General features: G+C 43.6%; 1 long non-coding RNA gene across 1 annotated transcript in view; it reads right to left on the bottom strand.

Moving 5' to 3' along the window:
* Positions 1-637: 637 nt before the first annotated feature.
* LOC102165717 (uncharacterized) overlaps positions 638-24,126 on the bottom strand; it is a 54,870-nt gene continuing 31,381 nt past the window's right edge. The window contains exons 5-6 of the long non-coding RNA XR_014838067.1: positions 8,879-8,994; positions 638-3,110 (exon numbers count right to left, since the gene is read on the bottom strand). This is a non-coding gene — a long non-coding RNA (uncharacterized LOC102165717). The remainder of the gene's footprint in view (positions 3,111-8,878; positions 8,995-24,126) is intronic.

Here is a 24,126-nt window from a genome sequence, read left to right on the forward strand (position 1 = left end):
ACAGTGTCAATGCCTAGGTCAGAAGCTCTCAAGGTGCTGCATCCAACTCAGTTATGAAAAGGAGGGGCTCCCACACACTTTCCGCAGCAAAATGAGAAAGATAAAGGCAGACAGCAGTAAACCTTCCAACACGTTTCTTCAACTTAAAGCACTACCCTTCCAAGATCATATGCCGCCTGCCTTGTATGTTAAAATGTCCTTTCTGTAATGAAACAGTGGTCATTTTGCTTCCTTTATGTCAGGATCCTTATTGGGGAAAATCAAGAATTCATAACTGTAAATGGCCTGAATTTTCTTTTTTGAAAATGATGTTAGCCGGTCTGTTATTGCAGATTTCTACAAGGGACCAGGTAGTCTCTGCATTCTGACCACATCAGATGAAGACCTTATTACATTTTTGTAGACCTTTACAGCATTTTAAAAGTAAAAACACAGGCAGAGACAAAAAGATGTTTGTTATAAGATAGACCTACTTGAGATGTTTGCAGCCTCTACTGTTTTTAAGAAGGCATACGTCACCCTATGGATTACACAAGAGATGGATTTTTTTTTTTTTTTCTGTCATGAATGGTCTCCTACTTTCTGTTTGGAAATGGTGCCCTTGGCGAGAAATGATATTCCTTCGAGGGCACAAAGGTCCAGACAAGCCCAGAGCCTTTCTGTTTATTCACATCTTCCAATTTTTCAGTGGTCATTTGCCTTTAGTTTACCTTTAAGTTTTGTAGACACACACGTACTAATAACGACTGTCATTAAACACACACCCTGACACACATATACATGCTTTAAAGCAGGCAATTAATCATTTCTTCCCTCAAGACCATATTTTACAGTCAGAAACCAATTGTCAGCACACATGCTCCTAAATAAACTGACACACATACCAGCTAATAGATTAATTTGCATGAAGAAGGCATCGTGGGAAGAAAACCTGTGCTCCCAGATTTCTCAGGCAGGTGCTCAGCCTTTGAACATAAAGATCAGCCCTCCCGGCTCCAGCCCTTTGGGAACACTGCCCAAAATTACTTGTAATTGAAAACACGGATGATGCTAAGATAGTTCTGCAAAATAAGAGCCTAATTTCCTCAAGGTAACCTAAGAATAGCTTGGCTCAGGAGGGGCCAGTATGAGCTTTTGGGGGGGTGGGGGGGTTGGTTTTGTCTTCTTACATCTGACTTTTCTAATAGGAGATAACTATGCAGTAGTGCTTTCCAGCTCCCTTGCTGCCATCATGCATTGTTCTTCCTATTTCCCTGTAAGTGGGGTAAATTTTAGTTCCGGGGGAAACTGAAACCTAGTATAACTAGTGTTCAGAGCAGGGGAGGCTTCCCATGTGCACACGTGCTCACTCTGGGCCCCTCCCTTTGCCTTCAGAGCTCCTGTGACCCCTGCCTCACCTTGTCTCTCCTGCATTGGTCTTTGACCCAGGCCATCAGCCCTGCTGAATGGCAAGTTGAGCTCCCCTAGACATCTCTTTATTGAGGGAAGGGCCCATGGGAGTTTGCACAGACCTCCAGAAAAGGGCAACTTAGGGTTTGTTTGTTTTCTATTCCATTCCACCAAATCATCCTTGTTAGAGCAAAAATATAAAGGGTTGGCATGAGGTGGGGGGATTGACATGACAAAATATTAGGCTTCCAAAATTCATAAAAAAAAATCTATTTAGTTTTATTTTCCCTAAACAAGGATCATCCATGCTTTTTCCAAATAGAATTCTCAAAATTAACAACAGGGGCTGCAAACCAGCCCTGTTGTTCCCCTGCTGGGTCCTCAGAGAAGAGAGGCTAAGAATCGGTCGGGGGAGGCTGCTCCCCTGGGAATGAGGTCCCCAGCTTGGCCAAGAGGTCCAGCAGGGCGCGGACCCTCTGTTTTACCTATCCTGCTGGTGTAATCCTTTGGTAATCCCACCTGTTTTCAAAGACACCCTCCTCATTGTTCTTAACTCCCACCAACAGAGGAGGGGAGGAGATTAGGCTCCAGCTGGCCCAGCCACTTCTTGTTCTGGAACCTTAAGAGGTAAAAGGATTTCCCGTCCCTTCCGTAACAGGAGCAAGGCCTTCCCTCACGGCAGGGGACCCAGTCCCATTCTGCAGCATTACCTCCAGAGAGTCAGCCTTTCTGAACAAAGACCCAACTGTCTGTACAGTATGGGCAACTCTGCCTGGAGTGTGGGGCACACCCTCCTGCAAGCCCAGACCTGCAAGGAGAGTTCCGCATTTCACTGCAGGAAGCAGGACCCGTGGCTTCAGGCATCATCAGTCACTGTGAAGTGATTAGGCTTAAAAAGGAAAAACTAAAATGCAGTTCAAGTCCTGCCCAATAAAAATAAGCACTTTTTCTCCTCAAAATAGCATTTTCCTGATTCCAGGCTGGAAGGTAAGAGCTCACTGTACTGCCAGGAGCTGGGGGAGATAGAGAATGTTTCTCCTTTTAATTGGAACTCCCACAAATATTTGGGACATGGCACAGTCAGAGGGAACCCCTTAGAGGAGGTGCTGATTGTGGGAGGGTCTCTACTTAGACCCTTCCACCCAGAAAGACACACATTAGGAGGATTAAAAGCAAGAATAACTTGGTGGGGGGGGAGGTTGGGGGGGTGTCGGTTTGCTGCTTCCAGGAATCTTCCATTTTCCATTGGAATGTCATTCAACACAGCTTGGCAAATCCTGTTTTGTGCTAGATTCAGCCAGGGGAGCAGTGGCGTGCTCCCCACCCCTGCCGCTAGCACAGGGCCCTCCAGCCCAGCAGACAGGGCCCAGGGAAAGCTTTCTTTGCCCGAAGGGCTGCCCCCTACAGGTGTTCCTCAGAAAGGGTGCAGGACACCAGCTAGTCAAATCCATTGACCTTCCCCCTAGTCTATGCCTTTGAAGTAAAATTGTCTCTAGCACAGGAAAAAGTGGTAACTGGAAAATCTTCAACTCCGTCCTTCCCGGGAGATTATATTTCCTGCCGTACCAGGTGGAGAGGAAATCACTTACATAAAATTGGATTAATTTTTTTTTTTTTTGAAGTCTCCTGGTCCAACAGAAGCATCTTCTATCAGTTGGCTCTTTCCCAAACTTCATTTGCTCCTTAATCAGGACATCTGGCTCTGGCGTGAAGATCAGAAACTGAAACAGAAGCAGAAAAGAGGCTGTCATTTTTTTGTCCTTGCTCTGCGCTTCCTCCTCACCCCCTCGGCTGGCACGCGCTCACACAGGTGCGAACCTAGACGGGCCTGCATCTCCTTCTCCATCAGTCAACTGCTGAAGCCTCACACCTAAGTCCCACCATCTGTTTTCATCTAAAGTCTAAAAATGGGAGAGAGGAGGAGGACTGACACATTTCATCCTCGTTGGCTAAGCTGCTGAGTTGAAATGCAAGAGTGTTCTTAAATCAGGGGTCGTTGTTACTGTTGTTCAGCTTGGTTTCTTAAAGGAGGTTCGTGTCTCTCCAAAAGGAGCCTTTGCAAATCTGCTCTGAGTTGCACTGAATGACCAGAACACCTGAGTGGGGTGAGGGCGGCAGCCTGGCCTGGGGGAGGTAGAGCTCAAGCCCGTTAAGGACAGTGTCCCCATGGAGGCCTGGAGGAAGAGCCTGGCATGGGACGTCAGAGCCGGGATAAGGCAAAGAGGGCACTCCAGGCTGGGGGCTGGCAGGAGGGGTGTCGGAGGAGAGATGTCATGTGGTAGGAGGGAACTGTGGCCCAGACGGCCAGTCAGAGCCTGAGCATCTCGAGATGGGGGTCTGACGAGGGGAGAACCCCCTCCAGAGCTAGGTGCTCACGTTTCTGGGCAGTGCCTATCCACCAGCGTTGGTCTTCACAGAAGTCTAGATCACCCAGAAAGACTTTTGGTTCTTAATTACAGCACCCACACCTTGTGTGGCCCCAACTTTGGAGCTTTCTTTCTGCTCGGCATGTCCCTTTCTCCTATTTGTATCAGGATGTTAACATGGAGTAGGCATATCCTAGGCATATCACAGTACAGTTAATCTTCTCTACAGCAAGGAGAGTCCCACCAGCCACTGGCTGAGGTCCTACATTATGACACCTCGCTGTTCAATTTCCCTCCCTCACAGACCTCTGAGTTTCATGAAGCATGGAATCAAATGTGCCTCTTAACAGAATGGAGCTCTCTCGGGGGCGAGTTGAAGATACTCCAACCCATTCCCTACTTGGCCTCACTTCCTCCGCCCTGTGACATGTAAAAATATGTGTTACCCTCACTTACATTGTCCCAGGGCAAGGCGCTCTGTCAACACGGAGGTGCAACCTCCATTAGGCTCCCCTTTCCAGGGACTGGCTCATAAAGTAAATCCAATAAACAAATACTTCTCGTTATAATTCAGTGTAGCACGTTACCCAATAAAACTGTAACAGGCATAACACAAGGAGCCCTATTTCAGGAGAACGGTTTGACTCTTCGTAGCCTATGATCTTATCGCAAAAATGTATCCCATGTTTCAAGTAGGCTTAGAGCTAGTTCTCATGTTGCCAAATAATAGCTCTTGGTGTTTTTGTCTTCAAATAATATTTAGTCATAGGAACAGGTCTTCCATTTGCTGTGCCCCATTTCCATAGGGATGAAAGAACTGGGCAGGAGGGGGTGGCGGGGGGACAGGAAGAAAGCAAGCATTTACTCAACTTGAGGTGTTATTTCTTCCTCTAAAATAGAACTCTAAACTTTTTCTGCACTTCTCTGTTCCAGTTTCCTCAAAAAAAAACTTGTATTTATATATTTATATGTGAGTCCTCTGCTCTCCCATCCCCACTATAAATGTCTTTCCCTTGCAAAAGCATAGCTGCAAGGCTATCAGTGTGCTGCCTGCGTCCTCTCACCCTTTATCAATCCCATGCACACCTGCCAGGCTTCCAGCTGCAGCATCAGCCTTTCTTTGTCCTTCCACATTGCTGGAGCCCACTTCACTGCTTCGGAGACAAAGTATTGTGGAATGAATGTTCCAGGAGTGGTCCTTAATCCATGGCTCAAAAAAGTTGGTGCATATGTACCCTGGTTCCCTTGCCCTTTGGGTGGGATGAGTCTGAGGGTTTGTTTTCAACCCCTGCTGCCATAGCTTCCCCAGAGGGGGTGAGGTGCAGTCACCCAGCGTGGCAGCTGCTTGATGACACACTCATTAAGGATTTCCCTTTCACACTCCTGTCTCGCTTCCCCGATCCCCTGCCGGTGTTCCCTCGATCAACAACTTGCACTTTAATCCTTGCCTTAGCATCTTCTGAGGAAACCCAAACTAAGGCAACCACTCTCCAAAGAATATGGAAGTTAACCAAAGCCACTGGACACACAGCTATCCTGCTGTCCCAACTGTTAATTCCACCATAGAAGAACTTCACAGGGAGTTCCCAGAAACATCTGACTAGCATTCATGAGGATGCAGGTTCGATCCCTGCCCTTGCTCAGTGGGTTAAGGATCCAGCATTGCCATGAGTTGTGCTGTAGGCTGCAGGTGTGGCTCAGATCCTGCATTGCTGTGGCTGTGGTATAGACTGGCAGCTATAGCTCCGGTTCCACCCCTAGCCTGGGAACCTCCATATGCCCTGGGTGTAGCCCTAAAAAGATGAAAAAGAACAATTTCACAGGACAATCTGTATCCAGACCTTATTTTTCCTCCATCTCCCCCCCCCCCATACCCTGTCTACAGTGCTCAGCATGCAATGATGTGTTTTCTTCTTCCTTAATTCTCAGTAGCCCTTCCCCCAAAGTTTTACTTTCCCGGCAATCTCTTGTCAAAGAGGTCACTGTCAAAGAGGCTCGCTATTTATGGCACTGACCCTTTTGTTCTGTGGGCTCTTATATCGGTGTATTTATTCTTGTGAGCACGACGGCTATAACCTACCATATGTTTACTTTGACCAGGGTCAGCCGGCCATCTGGCCAATGGAAGCTTATTCCCCAAGGGAAGACACAGCCATAAGCCAATTTACATTAAGACACAGATTCTAGACATACAGTTGAAGGTCAGACACAGAGCTGACTCCGGCTGACAACGCCACCAGGCTCTGATTGACTTCACCCACAATGTGTGGAGGTTCCCGCATCTCACAGACAGAGATCAAGACATGACTTGGCTGCATGACTATTCTGGTGGTTTACTCCCTTGCTGTACTCATCTTTATTCAATCTGAGAGCACCAAGTCCGGGATCACACTTTCAGATACACCCCCCTCCAGCCCTCTATTCAACTCCCTCAGGTTTGCTTTGAAAGGGATTCAGACATGTGCCTCTGGGTCAGCATTTTCTTTATGGCTATTCTTGGTGTTTTTATGACCATTATAATTTTAAGATTAAAGGGTTGGAGTTCCCTGGTGGCCTAGCAGTTAAGGATCTGGTATTGATGCTCTGGCACAGGTTCGATCCCTGGCCTGGGAAATTCCACATGCCGCAGGTGCTCCCCCACCCCCCGCAGCGAAAAAAATATTAAAGGGCTGGTTACCATCATAAAAATTATTTAGCACCAGCTTTTCACAATCCCTCTTGCCTCCCCTAAATACAATGAAGAAGGAAAGGCAGACTAGCTTTTAGTGACCTACTTTCTGTCTCTCGTCCAAAGCAAAGTTTCTGTTTTCTCTATTTTTTTTTTAATGACAATGAGCACGAAAAGAATCTGTCAGTGTTTTCAGCAGTCCTCTCCCTTCACCACCCCACTGCTTCCTACCATATTATCCAAAGCATTCCTATGGAGCCTGGAAGCAGGATGGAGTGGATGGACTGAGCAGCAGTTAGGGCCACTCCAGGAATCCTCCATGGCTCCTGTTGGGAGGGCTGTTGGTATGCTACGCCTGGGTGCTGAGAAGACACAGACCCTGGCTGGCACAGTTTTCTCCCAGCCTCACAGCCTTGTGCAGGAGAAGCACTTCCCATACTTTAAAAGGAGCTCTGGGAGTTCCCGTCGTGGCTCAGTGGTTAACGAATCCTACTAGGAACCATGAGGTTTCGGGTTCAATCCCTGCCCTTGCTCAGTGGGTTAAGGATCTGGCGTTGCCGTGAGCTGTGGTGTAGATCGCAGATGGGCTTGGATCCTGCATTGCTGTGGCTCTGGCGTAGGCTGGCGCTACAGCTCCGACTGGACCACTAGCCTGGGAACCTCCATATGCCACAGGAGCAACCCAAGAAATGGCAAAAAGAAAAAAAAAAAAAACTGTTGATAGGTCACAAACACACACTTCATGTCTTTGAATCAGCCTGGAAATTTTTCATGAGCTTTTTTTCCAAACCTAATCTTAATAAGAACCCCCTAGAGGGGTCTTCTGTAGGGATAGTTTTCCTTGTATCTGGCATAGTATCTGACACATAGTAAGTACTTAATAAACATCTATGTCTTTATCTACTTGTCTATTTACATAAGACACCAGGAAGTGTCCAGCAGAAAAAAGAACCTCTTAAAAAAATGAAAAGAGAATATGACTTTTTGAGAATTCACTGAATAAATAGAGAACTCATGCCTTTTTTCCTCAAAGCTTGATTTCCTGGAGAACTTGTTCTTCAAGCCTGTGGTTGATTTGACTTTATCTCAATAGCTAAGAAGAGATGATAATAGATAATGAAAAAAGTCTAGGAAAGAGGCAATTCAGTTCTTTGGTTTTGTGTGGAAGTTTGATCAAAGGGCACCAAAGCTGTGTGTCCATTATAAGACAGGCATCCTCCTCTTAAGCTCTTAAGCTCTATTATTTAAGAATTAATGGGTTTTTTTGGTCTCCTCAACTACCTAGAAAACAGGACTACCGTGGTGCCTGGCACATCTCTCATGCATTCCCAGTGCCTGGCACACCTCTCATGCATAGAAGGCATCCAATGAAAGTTTGGTGCGTGAATGAATTGAGTATATTGCAGGAAACAATCTGTACTATATGTCAACACTTTTTAAAGACCTGAGCACTAAGTTATACAAGATAGTCTTTCCAGAGACAGGCTGTGAAAGGTCTCTCCGATTTTAGAAACCAGTTAGAACCCCACTGTGGGAGTGTCCAACCAATGACTGAAAGGCTTAGGCTCGTGGAAGCCAATTCTTCACCTTGAGTCGGACACACGCTGAAGTCAAGCTTGACTCCAGGGCTCCCTGGAGGATCAGACTAAAGCTGCCATCCAGGGATGTTTCCTGTCTGCCCCTTCCCACCATGCTGCTCTCATTCCCATACCAGCTGATTAATGAGTAACACGTGGCAGGCAGTGGCGGGGGCAGCAGGTTAGAATCAAAGGTTGGATTCTATGTCAGGAGATGGGTGCACAGACTGTCTCGTCCCCTAGAACACCAGCCCCCTCTTCCCCTCCCCTCCTCAGGGGACACCAGTCCCACCGACTTGCTCTCTTCCACATATCCTGAGTTCCCCCACTTGCCGTTGCTGCTTAATCTCCCCCGCACCCCACCACTTCTTCCTACACACGTAGCCACCCATGAACTCTTGACTTCTCCAGCCTCTGACATTCTTTCCTCCCACCATCAAACTCTGTGACTCAGCTGACAGATCCAGCCTCTCAGGATGGCTGGGGCTTTACCTCACTGTCTCTAGAGAAAGGTGGTACCTCTTGGGTGGCACCCTTGCCCACATGTGCAGACACCAGCCCAATAGAGCACCTGGTAAGGAAGGGCCCAGGAGCCCCTGTCCTGTCAAAGGCATAAGAAGGATTCCAAATGGCGAAAAGATACCAATGGAAAAGGAAAAATTACAAATGGAGAGGCCAGTGGAATGAGGACTGTGATGAGGCCATTTTCACTCGTTTATTGGAAGAGCAAATCCACTTGGACAGATTCTAAGTCATAAAGTGACTTTGTCAGTCTTCCCCCATCTTCTTTCTCTACAAGGAACGTCTCCTGGTTAGTCTGTAGAAGGTCCATGCTATGCTGAAGGCAGCATCACCATTTAGTGGTGCCAGTTAGTTACCTGAACGAGGTTGATGATGATTCCCTGTGAGCAGTATAGGTCCCAGTTGCCAGGAAGACAGTGGCCACGCTAAACCAGTTTAGATGGTTATCTGATGAATTCTGCCGTATAAGCCACTGCAAAGCCAACATAGATAGAGACAGACTATGAGAACCCTTCTCTCTAGGGTCGCCTGCTGCAGTCACACAGTCTTCCCCATCCCCTTGGTCTGTTTTGTGACTCCAAGAGTTGAGAGTAAAGCTACTTGGGAATCTTTCTTTCCAGTGCTCAGTATTCATGTCATTTAGCACTTCCGCCACTGTGTATCTGTAACCGTGCCATAGGGAAGTCGAGCAGTTGGCCTGTTGGCCAGCTTGCCTGACGTGCCACATGTCTTTTTAGAGAACTTGATCCCTTCTGATGGGGACTCTGGCCGGGAAAAAGGACTGGGAAATGCAGGGGCCTCATGGGGTCGTGGGCCTTCTCAGGGGTTTCATGTGTCTACTTTGGGCAACTAAACAGAGTTGTGATAAACAGCTGAGTCTGGGACAACCATATTAGTTCAAAAGGAAATGAAGGGGAGCAGGCCAGTGAGAGGGAGGGAAAGTGGGCACCCAGAGAAAGGCAGAGATGGGAAAACGAGGCTCCCGTAGGACAAAGGAGTTATCCCACTATACTGGTCCCTCGAGGTTCCTGGAGAAAACACTTACTCTCAGATTTCATGACACATTCCATGTCCTCATAACAAATCCCCCTCTTTGAGTTTGAGTACATTTAATTCCAAAAAAGAAAAACAAACAAATCTTCTAAGATAGGTACAGGAAAGGTTTGGCCCCAGTTGTAGTTTATTTGAAGACTACCTCAAAGACGGGAGCATTCAATTAACCAAACAATGTCTGACTTCTCAGTGTCACACAATGATCCTTTCTGTGTAGACAAGGGAAAAAGTCACCGATGTTCAAACCAGAATATGCGGCCTTTTGTCACTTTGGGAAATATTCTCAAATTAGAACACAGAATTTCTGATTTTTCCAGACAACTCAACAGGGCCCCGCAGACTCTGAAATCAACATATCTAGTTGTTGTTACTGTACCGTGTCATGAGCTGATGAAGTCCATAGAGCCTAAAGCCTTGCAGATGAAAGAGGAAGCAGAGAAATATGCTTATCTCCCTTTTGAGTTAGCCTCAATTTCAGAACAAACTTAAGAGTGCCAAGAATAACTGATTAATCTCCCTGTGATGAAGTGTACTTTCTAGCAATATTGAGTCCTTCCCACCAGTACTGGGTTACGATGGGAACCATGGCATAGTTATTCGCATGCCAACTCATAGGCTGGCCTAATGATTTAAGTGCCAACATGAGAGCTCAGTCCTCAGTTTCTCCTCCAGAAATGGGAGCACGACCACCCTGACAAATGAAATACCTCCTACTGCCAAACATCCCTCCACAGGAGACCTAACCAGTGCCATCTGAGCTGTAACGCTTTCTCTTCCGGAATTAGATGTAGCATTTCACACATAGATTTGAGTTGTTTGCCAGCCTCTGGCAATTTCCAAGCTTCCCACAGATTAATGAAAAATCCAGCTGTTTCCAACTATTTAGAACAGAGCAGTATGTGATAAAACTGAGGATAGAAGGAAATCTTTATCCAATTTCTCCAGCAGTCAGAGAGATTTGGAATGCATTGGGAAGAAAAATTGCAAGCTCAATTGTCCAAAGACTGAAAAAAGAAAGAAAACTTTATATTGTCTGCGAATGCCTTTTATTTTCCAAACAGAGCTAAAAAGTTATTGTTGGATTAATCAGGTCTGAGCTCATTCTGCCTTCCTAATCCAGCCTGAGAGCACTTTTAGTGAAAGGTGAGCAGCTAAGGCTCCCTCGAAGGACATGTGAGCATCCTAATGGTCTCGGAGCAGCAGCTCAATGAAACTGCTGGATAGGTCAGTGCACCTTAGCTATCCTTGCTGAAGGACCGCTGTTTGTCTGTTGGTTTATTTTAAATTTTTTGCAATCTTTTCAACAAATAGCACTCAAACAACTGGGATAGTCAGATGCAAAGAAAAGAAGTTGGAAGGAAGAGAAAGGAACATCCACACTTCACAAAATTTAAATCATAGACCTAAATGTAAAATCTAGACCTAAAAAAACTTCTAGAAAATTGAATATGACACCAGAAACATGAGGCATGAAGAGAGAAATTGATAGAGTTCATCAAAATTAAGAACTCCTGTTCTTCAAAGATACTGTTAAGAGAATGAAAAGACAAAGAGCCTGCGAGGAAAGCACATATCAGCTAAAGGACTCGTATCGAGGATATACAGAGAATTCTCACAACTCCGTGATAGGAAAACAACCTAATTTTGTTTCAGTCAGCAAAAGATATGAGAAGACACTTCACCAAAGAAGATACACAGATGTAAAATAATCACAGGAAAAGATGCTCAACATTATTAGTAAAATACATATTAAAACCAGAAGGATGGAGTTCTCTTGTGGCCCAGAAGGTTAAGGATCCGATGCTGTCACTGCAGAAGCTCAAGTCACTGCTGTGGCGCAGGTCTGATGCCTGACAGGGAACTTCCATGCTGTGGACACAGCCAAAAAATAAGTAAATAAAACCATAATGAGAGCCTATTACAAAAGCTGAAATTTTAAAAACCAGCAATAACAGTGCTGGCAAGGATATATAGCACTGAGACTCTGATTGATTGCTGGTTACAATGTAAAATGGTACTGCCAACTTGAAAAAAAGTTTTGCAGTATATTACAAATTTAAACATATGACTCAGCAATTCCCTTCTTGGTATTTACTCAAATGGAATAAAAACCTATGTGCACGTAAAAACCTATACCCAAGCATTTATGGTATAGATTTATTCAAAATTGCCTAAAACTAGAAACAACTCCAATGTATCTTAACTGAGGAATCGAAACACAAACTGGGATGTCCACAGGATACTACCCTACAATAAAAAGAAACCAACTAATAACAGGCACAACAACACTGGGCAAATGTCAAATGTATCATGCTGAGTAAGAGAAGCCAGGCTCAAAAGGTGACATATTGGATACAAGTATGAAGTCATTGTGCCCCTGAAATCAATATGTTTTATGTCAATTAGTTGCTTTTAAAAAATTTAAATGAAAAATTTGAAGGGCTCTGTAATAGATGACTCCATTATATGGTATTTTTGCAAAAAGCAAAGTATAGTGAAGTGTAGAAAACAGATCAGTGGCTGCCAGGAGCTTGCAGTGGTGAAAGGGAAGAATTGATCACAAAGGGGCAGAAAAACATTTTAGGGGCTGATAGAAACTTTCTATATCTTGACCATGGCTACCAAACTGCATACACTTGCCAAAATTAACGCTATAAAGGGGGACTTTGGGGAGTTCCCGTCATGGCTCAGTGGTTAATGAATCCAACTAGGAACCATGAGGATGCAGGTTCAATTCCTGGCCTTGCTCAGTGGGTTAAGGATCCGGCGTTGCCATGAGCTGTGGTGTAGGCCACAGACGCCACTCGAATGTGGCCTTGTTGTGGCGTAGGCCGTGGCACAGCTCTAGTTCCAATTAGACCCCTAGACTGGGAACCTCCATGTGCCACGGGTGTGCAGCTCTAAAAAGACAAAAAAAATGGGGGGGGGGTGACTTTTATTCTAGGTAGATTACACATTCATTCTTAAACTGGGGGGAAAAAATCCTTCACAGCCGGATACTATTGTAAAATACAGTAAAAATTAGTACGTGGGAAAAAATGATATAAAAAGACCTAATAGAAGTCTAAACTCTTAATACTAGATTCAATGAACATAAAGTTTCTTGTGTCAAGAGGTAAATTTCCAAATACTGGTCCTCAGGTTCTAAACTTATTGCATCCCTGATGGGGCACAAAGGTTTGCAGAGCAGTCCCAGTCTGCAGACTGCATTCTGAGCAGCACTGTTGTAGCCCATGGTGGTTGACGGTCTGCTTGGAGTCCATTTCTACTTCCCAAGAGCAGCTCAGTCTCCTGGGGAGTAACGGCCTCCCCATGGCATGCAGTCTGGCAGGATACTTGGCTCACATGGCCATGGAGGCTGGGTGAGTCTAAAGTGTGATGGGGAAACCCATAACCTGGAGCCTTAGGAAAAAGTCTCAGCTGTGGTCTAAGGGCCATGTGCTGGAAGAGCTGAGCTGACAGAGATGGTCTAAAGGCCGTCTGCCTGAGAATGGGACGCACTGATGGAATGGCACACACTCACATTGTGGTGCTTGATCTGCTTTACAGAAGCCCACCAAATTAAACATAAATCTCCTCCAAAACACTCTCACGGAAACATTCAGAATAATGATCGACCAAGTACTGGGATATCATGGTCCAGCCAAGGTGACACAAAATTAACCATCGCGGGGTGGGGGGGGGTTGTTAATCTTACATTATAGATGAAGCAGTCAAGGTTCAGAGAGATTAACATGCCAAAGAGGTGGCACAGCTCAGGTAGAATCCACAGTCCACGTCTTCTCATGATGTTTTTAAGACCCAGCTGGGTCAATAGGGCATCTTGAACCAGGAAGAAGACTGGGAATAACAAGTGCTTGTGTATTGTCCAGTTATCTCAGTGCCTTGCTGTAGGAACACTTAACATACATTCCAGCGGTTGGTGGGTAGATGAATGGGTGAATAAATAAAAAATTGTCATGCTGGTAATTATGGGTAAAAGTGGAACTGATTCCTAGTGTTTCTTCACACCTGGCTTGGCTCCAGATGTGGTCACATGTACCCACTAGGTGGGTACATGTGCCCATCAAAAATTAAAATGTTTAGGGAGTGACCTGGTGGTCTAGCAGTTAAGGATCAGGTGTTGTCACTTCTGTGGCTCAGGTTCAATCCCTGGCCCAGGAACTTCTGCATGCCATGGGCACAGCCAAAAAACAAATTAAAATGTTAATATTTAACTAAATAAAAACTGAGTTCCTCCATTGCACTAGCTACCTTTCATGTGCTCTGCAGCAACATGATGGTCAGCACAGATACAGAACATTCCACCATCACAGGAGGTGCCATTGGTTGGTGCTATTCCAGATAGACTATGCTGGTCCTTCCATCATCAAATTTGTCATGCCTATCTCTAAGAACAAATTCCTGGTACCATGGAGGCGAATTACGAGCAAATATGTAACTCTAAGCCCAGGCAATCTCCCCCTGGCCAAGGCCTTTCTTACACAACACAGATCTGCAAGGACCTAGCCCTCTGGTGCCAGCTCCTGCCTCACCGAGGCCGGGCAACTACTTGTTCCACTGAATCTCTCCATGGACCAAAGGTGCCGTTGACATTTGGCTCCTTCAAACTATAAACATCTAACAAGCTCCAGATGCAGAGGTAGTAGATTTAAAGCCCTGTCACTATGGACACTAGAGCCTGAAATGAAACACTTGGCATTCAATTTGACTAAAATGTTAAACTCAAAATTTATTGGTTCAATAAAGCGTGAATGCTAACAGCCAATTTTTAGGTTGGAGCCCCTGTCCATGCATATGCGTGTGTATGAATGTGTAAATACAGGCTTTCAGGACAAAGCAAACAGCAGGGTTACAAACTGGTCTTCCAGAAGTTTTCCGGATAATGATCATTTTTAATGGGCCCAAAGTTTATTCATGAGAAATGTTTTGCTGCACAATCCTTTTCTGAGTTGAGTGGTAAAATAAAATTGCTGGTAAGCCACAATGCCTATGAAGATTGAAGACATGGATGGCAGAAATAATGGGAACCGTCAGAAAATAAGAGCCTTCCCCAAGGCTGGGACACTTCCCAGTGCTTTCCTCTGGAAGGACTGGCCAAAATGCACCAAACTGCAAATGATTTCCCCTAATGAAAAGTGAAACATGGCAAGTGTTGGGGCTGTGGAGGGGGTTTCAAAAGCAATAACTGTTATATTAAATGTTTATATTAATCTCTTCAAGCCCAAGAGTTAAAAACAAAACTGTTGATTCCCAGTCAACAGGAATCATGAAAAAATACTTTGACTCTCCAACGCCAAGGTCATCTCTCCCTGTTTAAAACTGCCTTTGGAACGGATTAGCAATGAGATCCTGTTGTATAGCACTGGGAACTATGTCTAGTCACTTATGATGGAGCATGATAGCGTAAGAAAAATGTATACATGTATGTGTAACTGGGTCACCATGCTGTACAGAAGAAAAAAATGTATTGGGGGAATAACAATTGACTACAATTTAAAAATAATAGAATGTGAACATGGGGAGGTAGAGGAGACAATTTTCCCTATCCTTCTCACAACCAAAAGAAAGCCCAAACTTGATGTCTAAAACACAGAAGACTAGGAAATAGAGGAAGGAAAACATTAGGGAGTTCAAGACCCAAGGAACAAAATAGGGGTTAAGTTTCCCAAGTTCTCTTTTGCCTCATCCATCTCAGACTGGGAGCTGAAGAACCAAGCAGCCCAGCAATACTAGCATCCACAAGCCAGAACCACAAGAGTCTGCTCTCTTAAGCCAAAGGACCAGGAAAGAGGCACCCTAGTAAGATAAAACTTTTAGGCAATAACTGCACTTATCCAACCTAATACCACAGGAGAAAAAAAAAAAAAAAGGTGGCCCTGCCCCCACCCATGCCAGCAAAGTCTGCAGGAAGCCTGCCTAAACTTGCATCTTATAGAGGTCCAAATGAGGTGCCAACCAGGGAAGCAAGACTTTTATTCCTGCTGAATGATAACAAACCCCATTCTCTGGACCATAACCCTAGGTGAGCAGTAATAAGGTGGCCCTCCCTCCCCTGCAAGAGTGTTGGCCCAGGTAACCTTGTGAAGAGTCAATGATTGCATCATGACCACCTCCCCTCTCATGCTGTCAGTGAAGACCCTACACCCCCACCCCACTCCTGCCAGGGAGACAGCCAGGTGTTGCAGCCCCCATGCCTGCCTAGTTATAAGGAGAGCCCTGGGGTGTCATTAGAGGCACAGTATAGAAAGTGGGATTTCCACCTGCTAATAACGAGGTGCTTTCTCCCCTTCACCTGCTGGAGTGACATCAGAGGAGGCCAGCTAAAACAGAAGGTAGAGATAAGATTCAGAATCTCACAACACAATACCTGAAACATCCAGGCTTCAGTCAAAAGTCACTCATCGTACCAAGACCCAGGAAGACCACAAACTGCTGAGAGAAGATAATCAACAGATGCCAACAACAGTGAGATGGCAGAGCTGTTTGAACTGTCTGACGAAGATGTTGGAGCAGGCATCATCAAATGTTTCAACAGTGAGCAAATTACAACCATGCTTGAGAACCAATGAAAAAAGTCTCAGAAAAGAAACCCTTATTAAAGAAACAGAAAATATTAGGAAAAACCAAATGGAAATCTTAGAACCCCAAATATCCTTCAAACTGTTATATCCATAATGTGGAATACTACCTAGCAGTGAAAACGAATATAATATTGATATATGTAGCAACCTGGATAAATCTCCAGAGACTTATGCTGAATGATAGAAGCCAATCCTAAAAGGTTAAAAACTATATGATGCCATGAATGTAACCTTCTTGAAATTAAAAAACACACACACACACAAAACATGTAAGTGAAAGACAGATTAGCAGTTGCCAAAGGTTAAGGGGTTAGAGAAGGAGGGGAGAGGGTGTGGCTATAAAAGGACAACTCGTGGGCACCCTGTGGTGGTAGAAACATTCTATACAATTATCACCCATTAGCTGAGGGGGGAGTATGTCCCAAGACTCCCAGGAGATGACTGAAACCAAGGACAGTACCTGTTTTTTCATACATACCTACTTTATTTTATAAATTAGGCACAGTGAGAGACTCACAGCAATAACTAATAATAAAATAGAACAATTTAGATACTGTAGTGAAAGTATTACGTGTGGTCTCTCTTTCTCAAAATATCTTAGTGTACAAATGTGCTTTTCCATCTTAGCGCTTAGCACACACTGAAGTTGTAATTCCGCAGTTCGAGATTGCAAAAGCAGAACTAGCACCTTGCTCTTTCTTCTCACAATTTCACAGACAGTAGGGTTCCTACCACAGATCTTAGCAACCTCAGTGTATGATTGTTTTTCTTTCCTTATTAAGTTGAGAACTTTCATGCCTTCACTTGAAGGAAGCACTTTATGGCTGCTCTTTGGCATATTCGAATTGCCGGCATCATCACTCTTATGTTTGGGGCCATTATTCGGTAAAAATAAGAGGGACCTGAACACAAGCACTGCAATACCAAACAATCTGATAGCCCAGAGGGCTGCTAAGTGACTAAAGGGCAAGGCATGCAGGACAAAGGGATGATTCACTTCCCGGGTGGGACAGACCAGGATGATGGGAGATCTCACCACACTACCCAGAGCGGCATGAAATTTAAAACTAAGGCATCGTTTATTTCTAGAATTCTTCATTTAATATTTTTGGACTGAGGCTGACCACAAGTAACTGAAATCTTGGAAAGAGACATCATGGATAAGGGGAGAGTAGTGTATCCTCAAACCATACCACTATCACATACCATACACAAAAATTAACTCCACATGGATTAAAGACTTGAACATAAGACCTGAAACCATAGAATGCCTAGAAGAAAACATGGGCAATAAGCTCCTTGACATCCACCTTGGTGATGATTTTTTGGAATCTGACTCCAAAAGCAAAAATAAACAAGTGAGGTTAATAGATGCAAACTATTGCCTTTGGAATGGATAAGCAATGGGATCCTGCCGTGTAGCACTGGGAACTATGTCTGGTCACTTATGATGGAGCATGATAATGCAAGAAAAAATAATGTATACATGTATATGTGACTGGGTCACCTTGCTGTATAGTAGAAAATTGACAGAACACTGTAAAGCAGCTATAATGGAAAAAACAAAAATCATTATTAAAAAAAAGTGAGACGATATCACAGAAAAAAGTTTCTGCACAACAAAGGAAACCAACAACAAAGTGAAAAGGCAACCTACTGAATGAGAGAAATATTTGTAAATTATATATCTGAGAAGGAGTCAATATCCAAAATATATAAAGAACTCATGCAACTCAATAGCAAAAATACAAATGATCAAATTTAAAACTGAGCAGAGGATCTGAATAGACTTTTTTTTCCAAAGACATACAAATGGCCAACAGGTACATGAAAAGATGCTCAATATCACTAATCATTAAAGAAATGCAAGTAAAAGCCACAATGAGATCACCTCACACTTGTTAGAATGGCTATATTATTATCCAAAAGACAAATGACAAGTGTTGGTGAGGATGTGGAGGAAAGGGAACCTGTGTGCATTGTTGGTGGGAACGCATTGATGCAGCCACTGCGGAAAATAATATGGAGGTTCTGCAAAATATTTAAAAATAGAACTACCATACAATCCAACAATTCCATTTCTGGATGTCTATTCAAAGAAAACGAAAATACTAATTCAAAAAGATAGGTGCACCCCGAAGTTCATTGCAGCGCTATGGAAACAACTTAAGGGTCCACAAATGGATGAATGGGTAAAGAAGATGTGATACATACATACATCAAAATATTATTCAGCCATTTAAAAACAAATGCAACCTTGCCATTCGCCACAACATGGATGGATCTTGAGAGCATTATGCTAAATGAAGTCAGATAAAGAAAGGCAAATACTGTATGATCTCACTTACATACGGAATCAACAACCAAAACAAATAAAATGATCCTAGATAACAGAGAAGAGATTGGGGGTTGCCAGAGATGAGGGGTGGATGGTGGGTGAAATGGGTGAAGGGAGCCCGAAGGTACAAACTTCCAGTTTTAAAATAAGTAAGTCATGGGGATGTGATAATGTACAGTATGGTGACTGTAGTTTATCATACCGTGCTGCATATTTGAAAGCTGCTAAGAGTAAATATTGAAAGTCCTCATCACAAGAGTAAATATTGAAAGTCCTCATCACAAGAAAAAAAAACTATTTATGGTGACAGATGCTAATTAGATATACTGCGGTGATCATTTCATAATGTATACAAATATTGCATCTTTATGTTGGACACCTGAAGTTCATACAGTGTTAAATGTCAGTTATACCTCTTAAAAAAAAAAAAAAAAGTCTCTATCTTGGCTATATTAATGCCAATATCCTAGTTCCTAGTTATGGTACTGAACTAGAGTTTTACAAGATGCTGCCTTTTGGGGGCTACGTCTGTATTATTATAACTGTATGTAAATCTGTAATTACCTCAAAATAAACAGTGGAATTTAAAAATGTAAATTATATAACTTCTAAGGTAAACACTTCCATAAATTATGACCAAATATGTAGTCCCCATCATGGCACAGCGGTTAACGAATCCGACTAGGAACCATGAGGTTGCGGGTTTGATTCCTGGCCTTGCTCAGTGGGTTAAGGATCTGGTGTTGCCTTGCACTCTGGTGTAGGTTGCAGACGCAGCTTGGATCCTGAGTTGCTGTGGCTCTGGCGTAGGCTGGTGGCTATAGCTCCGATTCATCTCCTAGCCTGGGAACCTCCATATGCCACGGGAAGTGGCCCAAGAAATGCCCAAAAAGACCAAAAAAAAAAAGTCGTGACCAAATACCTAGTGATCTGGGATCCATTTGCTGTCCTCCAGTCTAACACTTCTATGAAATCCACTTTTATGGAATTACATTAACTGACAGCGAGGTACAAAATTCACTCTCAGTTCAAGGAAACATAGCTTTGTTGTGTAGACAAAGGACAGCGGAGGAAGGCCTAAGACTAAAGAGCTGTGCTTCTTTTCTACATATTCATTTCAATTTAATACTTATAATTCCTCAAGCATAAAGAGAGCATGATCTTTAATATTAATGCCTTAGTTCAAAGGCATTTATTCTATGCCTACCAGATGCCTAAGCTTATATTTGTTTCATTTAGTATTTCAAACCCTTTGAGAACAGGGGGACTTGACTGGACAATCACTAAATCTCCCCCACCCTCACCCTCAGCTCTAACATCTGTAATCTTGGGTCTGCTCCCACTGTCCTCCCAGAACAAACTGTTTTGAATGGAACAGTACCTTGTGACCAGAGCAACATAACACCATCGTTTTGTCATTAACAAATAATGCCTGTTCCTTGAAATCAATATTGCTGATGTAGTTAGTACAGCAAAAAGCTTTAGAGAGACACAGATGGGTTAGTGGACAATGAGAAGGTTAAGAATTATTCGGAAATCACCATTTCTCTTTGGACTCATCTCCTGCTGCCTGGAACTAATCTGTGTGTTGTATGTGGAGAAAAAAAAAAAAAATGATGGGCCACGGAAATTGTTTTTCCATGCTCTGGCAACTGAAAGTAAGACCTAGTGATGGAGAATAATGTTTTCTAAGAGAGCATGTGGTTTCTCAAAAATCCATTTAGGGATTTCACCAAAACAACTGCCTCAAATTCAGCTGCAATTAAGAAGAGGGAGCACTCACTTCGTGTTGTTCAAACCCTGACATAAGCATCATGGCTTTGGAATTAGGATCCTGTCCTAATCCAGATTTCTCTGTGGAGAGAGAAGGGATGAAGTTGGTCTTATATCTTATGAAAAGAAACGGTTTCATAAACTACCTTCAAAGACTCTGTATAAGATATAACAGCCCTTACTCAGTACAGCTTTTGGATGAATTAAGGGTAAATAAATATTTAAATGGCTATTAAGTTTCTATTCACATTCATGCACATGGGTTTAATACTAATTATTAAAGAAGGAAAGCTGGCAAAACACACATAGAATTTAGCCAAACCTCAAATGCTTGAAAAATAAGACTTTCTGCAAACCTAGAGTACTACTAGGTTTGTTCATCCCTCATGACCAGGAAGTGAAAAGTTGAAACTAGCTCTATTTAAGTATATATGCTTCGACTCCCAACAGATGCTGGAGTTCATTGCCGCCAAGGAGCCCAGCAGCCTGCCTCTGCAGTGCCAAGAACAAAGCGTGGGTCTCCACACTCAGATGCCATGGTGGCAAATGTTCACCGGTCCAGCTCTAAGCAGGCAACACGTTGAGGCAAAAGTCTTGCTTTTAATTCTTACTTTCTTACCTCTAGCTCTTGCAAGGTATATTAGCCTACACTTTGAGGTCAAAATGATCACCATCAAGCCTCCAGACCCTGGGTTTATACCTATCCTGACAAGGGGTCCCCTTGGAGACAGTATAAGACTGAGTATAATTACATGATAAGACTGATGCCCCATAACTGCTATCAAATCAACATAGCAGGGCAGACAAGGTGGGCTGTGTAGCGTGCCTGTGGCAGCCATACATTGCTAGGTGATAATGCAGAGCTCTGGATGTATGTGCTCAACCCCACCAATTCTTAACCACACTTTCTTCTGGCAGGATTAGCACAATTCCAAATACTTGATATTTATGTGGAGCACCACAGCTCATGAAATATTTTTCTCTACTTGATGTCTTCTAATTTTCACAATAACCCCAAGTGGAGTCTGGCCATGCCCAGGTGAGAAGACTGTGACTCGGAGAGAGACCTTCTCCAGCCAGTGGCTGGTGAGGCTGTCAGGACCTGAGCCTAAGGCCTCTGTGTCCAAGTTCAATGCTCTGTCCGTGATACCACTGGTGAGGGAAGGCAGAGCCCTTCCAAAGATGCCAAAGCTGGTAGGTTATCCTCATGCAAACCCAATGCTTTAAATACAGAATTTGCATAAGCTTAAAAGATCTCACATTCTCCTGGAACTCTGCTACTCAGATTCAAACTGCTAAGCTCAAGTCTTAGAATCACCATGAATTTGTTGGCTTTTAACTCAGACTATAATGGGCCACTATGTTTTTATGGGAAGACCTTAAAATCCCCTGAATATTTCTCTACTTTCCGCCATAGGAGATCCTAAACACCCCAGAGATACCACAGCCGTCCCTAACAAAAGATCTGCCAAAATGTTTGAAGGAATTATGGTACCTAAATTAGCTGAGATTTTATCACATTTTTTACAGAAAGAGCAAAAGAACTACCTGAAGTTTTAAAGAATTTGTGCAGTATTCTCTTCCATCAGTCAAAAGATACTTGCTCGTCTTTGCAGTCAAAGCTGTGCAAATAAATTGAGATGCCTATGTCCATCTGCTGTATTTTGTTTCATGATGATTAGAATACAAGTATATAATGTACTAAATAAAAATGTTTTGTTACATTTTAACCAATAAAATAGTTCCCTAGAAGCCAATTGAATGAGGAACACTCGAATGTAATCTTTATCAAAAAGCCAAACCAGCTGATTTTACGGGTATCAAAACCAGGGTTATTTGTATAATTTATAGAAAATACTTTTAATTGCCCTCAAATCTTGAATACTTTGGAAATATTTTATTGAAACTAGAAAGCCAAGTATTGAAAAACAAGCAGACCTACAGTAACTACAAATTCTGGCCCAAACAAAAGCAGGCCGATCAGCAAAATTCATGAGAAAACAGGCTCCAATGAAATTTTCAGCCCATTAATCTATTTCCATGACAGAGTAATAGACCCATAGGTTGAAGAGAAGTCAGTGACGTAATATATCTTAAATGAAGAAAGGTTTTTTGATTTAGTCTCCTACAGCAGAGACTAACTAATTAGAAAAATATTCAAGGCTTGGTAGGGGCCCAACTAATTGGAGGATTCAGCCAAAAAGCATCTATGAATTGGTGATGCCATCAAAACAAAGATGGTTCACATTTTAATCTGCAGCATGAATATTGCATAAGACAGCTCTCGCTAGGCTTGAGACTATGACCCCACTCTGTACAGAACCAGCCCCTTGGACAAGGGCACCCATGAGAGTGACACACAGCCTCGCTGCCCTTGAAAGATTACCTGGGAAACGGTCAGAAGAGGAGGAGGAGGAGGAAGCGGGAGGTAGAGTTGGGAAAGAGCACACACCCAAGGAAAGAGATGGATGCTGAGAAGGAAGAAATGAATGTACCCTTCACCATGACCCAAGGAGCCTTTCATGCTTATTCAATTCAAGTCAACGTTTTATCTAGAAGGGACACTAAAAAGGTCCCTCGGCCCAGTAGTTAAATGCCAGTTTTAACCAGTCTTTGGTGAAATGAGGAAAAATAAGGACATCATAGTAAGTTTTTAATGGTTTTTCTCATTGAACATAATGGCTATTCTTGATTGATAAACTGTCTCTTACATGTGGTGGTCATGGTAGGTGATATCACGATCCTTTTTTAATGCCCTTACTTGGCAGAAAGAAATGTTGATAATTCTATGTCAGTTTTCAAAATCATTTCAGATAGTTCATTGGGCAGCAAAAGCCACGTGTCGAACAGTCACTGATCTAGTCCATCCTTCTGTCCTTTTCACTAAGGAAAGACATCTCGTGGTGGCCAGGTCCACTCAGCTGGAATGTTCCCTGGCAACTCAGATAAAACACAGTCTCCAAAGGTTTAGACCAGTCCAGGGTTTTCTCAGTGCCAAGCAGCCCACTCGCCTGATGATTTTTACCGAACTGACAGGGAAGTGGTGTGAGGCAGACCCTTTCTGGGTCTATCAGGGCCCAGGTTCTCCACACGACTCAGAAGGGAGGGACATTAACTCACTTGCCTGTATCAGAAGCCAACAAGGAGAGGCCTGGCCCAAAGAGGAAACAGCAGGAACTGATTACTTAGGATTAAGACTCTCATTTCTAGACATGTGCAGTAAAATACTGCCTGGATCAATTAGATTTGCCTCCTTTGATGAAGCCCAATTACCTTAAACCAAATGTTAGAAGAACTGCTGGTTATGGACGCTAATGTCCTATGGCCCAAAATATGCACCCCGGAGGCTTCTCGGTGAAAACATTTAAAAAGCGTTTTGATAATTAAGAATTCCTCCAATAATTAAATTCACTAGGAACTACACTTTGGTGGGCTCTAAACTAATTATTATAGGACTTCAAACAGAAAAGTTCTGCCCAATTCTCCCACCCTAGCCTCCACAAGGAAGCTGCCTCCACTTCCAGGCTCGTGGGTCAAGCCACACAATAGAGAAAAGTACTAGCCAGGGGTTCGGGGGGTCTCACCCAGGCAGTGCCTTCCAAGGAATTCAGACCACTCAGCCCCAAACTCCTGCACACCTCCAGCACTAGAGAAGCCAGAAGCTTCCCCTAACGGGAGGAAGGAGGAAAAAACTTTTTTTTTTTTTTCTTTTTTTTGGCCATGCCCACAGTATGCAGAAGTTCCCAGTCCAGGGAGGAAACCCATGCCACAGCAGTGACAATGATGGGCCCCTAACCCTCTGAGCCACAAGGGACCTCAGAGGAAAAGTCTTTAATCCAAGCCATCTTTGGCCACA

Source organism: Sus scrofa, chromosome 2 (genome assembly GCF_054392235.1).
Source record: "Sus scrofa isolate SSC_HxYL_T2T_F1_AM1 chromosome 2, Sscrofa_HxYL_maternal_Yorkshire_Landrace_v2.0, whole genome shotgun sequence".
NCBI lineage: Eukaryota > Metazoa > Chordata > Mammalia > Artiodactyla > Suidae > Sus > Sus scrofa.